This window comes from Engraulis encrasicolus, chromosome 8 (genome assembly GCF_034702125.1).
Source record: "Engraulis encrasicolus isolate BLACKSEA-1 chromosome 8, IST_EnEncr_1.0, whole genome shotgun sequence".
In the NCBI taxonomy this organism is placed as follows: Eukaryota; Metazoa; Chordata; class Actinopteri; order Clupeiformes; family Engraulidae; genus Engraulis; species Engraulis encrasicolus.
In genome coordinates, this window is record NC_085864.1 from 13,205,108 (window position 1) to 13,207,607 (window position 2,500).

The 2,500-nt window shown below is 43.9% G+C and overlaps 1 protein-coding gene across 1 annotated transcript in view; it reads right to left on the bottom strand.

The window, feature by feature from the left end:
* acsl3a (acyl-CoA synthetase long chain family member 3a) overlaps window positions 1–2,500 on the bottom strand; it is a 29,172-nt gene that overhangs the window by 16,919 nt on the left and 9,753 nt on the right. The gene's annotated exons all lie outside the window — the stretch shown is intronic.

Here is a 2,500-nt window from a genome sequence, read left to right on the forward strand (position 1 = left end):
ATTGCGTGACAGAAAGATTGCAACATGAAGACATATTAAGAGGTTAAGAGTCACCTTAAACTTCCACAGCACTCTCCAATAACTGAGGTACTGACTGGTTAGGAGCCAGTCTTTAAGACCCTTGTAGTTGGCCTTGCAGCTGCCCGTTCACAAACATTGACATACATGTCACCCCACAGGACGCAATTTGTGTTACGAAATTGAACTTGTAGTTAATATTACTGTCTTGAGTTTTTTCCACATTCACATATCTTAATCTAAAGTTAAGATTTATGCAATCATGCCAAATGCTTCATACATTATTCATAATGTTGTTGGTTAATTTATATATATATTATTATATATTGTTTCATAATGTTACAATCACACCGCAGGAAATTTGACATATAAACCTTTACATAAATCTTAACAAAAATGTTTCTTCTCATCTAAGACTAATATGAAACATAATGTACCACATCTTCTTTCATTGACATTTGTTTTTTAAAGGAAAATAACAGTTTTGTAGGTTTTTAACCAATGTTACGAAAAAACAAGGCGTCACGTCTCCCACCCACATACGAAGCATTGACTGTCAATGGTGAGCAAAAAAGGCCAATTCAGTCTCAAGCATTGAAATATGAGGCACCTGCAGCAACTTTGTAATGGACTTCATATTTGCTCCGTTCTCCATTCTAACATTCTTAGTTTTTTTTGTTCTCTGGGGCCGGATTAAACCATTTGGTGAACCACATCCAGCCCCAGGGCCTTTTGTTTGACACCCCTGTTCAAAAATATTTGGGGGTTTAGTGTAAGTTAAAGACCCTTGTTGGATGCTGGGAGGTTCTCACCCGCGGAAAATGTGAAAATATGGTAGTTAAACAGGCAATTTTAACACGGTATGAAAACACAAATATAGCCCAATAATGAAGTGGGCTCCTTTTGCAGCATGCAGACTTGAGCATCGGGGCCCATTTGGCTCATGGGCCCCTGGGCCTGGGCCCGATAGGCCCATGCAGTAATCCGTCCTTGCATGCAGATGTCACACACATACACAATGATCACTATGCAGACAAACATGACTGGGCTCATTCCATTATCCAAACTCCCACCCTAGATCTGCGCTTGAAGCCTCACATTTCACATGAAGCCCCGCCTCCGTAGAGAAAACATTGAAATTTCCCGCTGTCAGCCTAGCCACAACAACTTTTGGAGGACTTTTCCCCCTTCAACATCGCGATTGCAAATGAGGAAATTACATTTGAATTGCACTTTTGCGACATATTTAGCTAAACTTCTGTGCAAGGCCAAAAGCGCAAGGGCAGACGGGAGTTTGGATAATGGAAAGAAGCCACTGTGTGCAGATGCAGAGCTACTCGTATAATAAGGGTTCAGTGTGTGGTGGTTCATTACTGCCCCTCAGTGGCCAGCCACTGCTACCGCATGCTCACATTTCACATTTGACATGGAGCTGATTGACAAACGGGTCTCTCTCTCTTTCTCTCTCTCTCTCTCTCTCTCTCTCTCTCTCTCTCTCTCTCTCTCTCTCTCTCTCTCTCTCTCTCTCTCTCTCTCTCTCTCTCTCTCTCTCTCTCTCTCTCTCTCTCTCTCTCTCTATCTCTCTCTCTCTCTCTCTCTCTCTATGATGTTGCCTGGTTCACATCAGACCATAATCTCAAGTGAGACGTGGTCTCTCATGTGTAAGTGTTCTACCTTCCTCGTCCTCCTTCGTTAGCACACACACATAGACACTCTCTCTCTCTAGATGTGATGTAAGTGTGTGTGTGCGTGCGTGCATTGTGCATGTGTGTTTGTGTGTGTTACCTACTTGAAGACCTTGAAGTAGGTGTGTGTGTGTGTGTGTGTGTGTGTGTGTGTGTGTGTGTGTGTGTGTGTGTGTGTGTGTGTGTGTGTGTGTGTGTGTGTGTGTGTGTGTGTGTGTGTGTGTATCAGGGCTTGACACTGACACCTGCCAACCGGCCAAATGCTGGTAAAACATGGCTGTGGCTGGTAACAATTTCAGTGTCACTAGCCAATGTGGCTATACTCTGCACTTTGCCCCTTGTGTATCCATTGTTTGTATTTAAGTTCAAGAAAAAGCTCAGATACTCAGTTCATTTCATTGCAGAAAGCCATCATCTTCCTGCTTTAGCACCTCATCTTCTGAGGTTAAATGTACAGCATCATGCCAAGGAAAAAAAAAACAATTTGTGGCTAGTGGAACTGTGGGATGGCTAGTGGCTCGGGAAAACTACTAGCCACAGTGGCCGGCAAGCAAAAAAGTTAATGTCAAGCCCTGGTGTGTATCCGCACACTACCTTCTTGAAGACCTCTAGGTGTGTATGCATGCGTGTCCATGCCTGTGTTTGTGTGTATGCCTGCGCATGTGTGTGTGTGTGTGTGTGTGTGTGTGTGTGTGTGTGTGTGTGTGTGTGTGTGTGTGTGTGTGTGTGTGTGTGTGTGTGTGTGTGTGTGTGTGCGTGCGTGTCTGTGTGTGTGTGTGTATGCCTGCGTGTGTGTG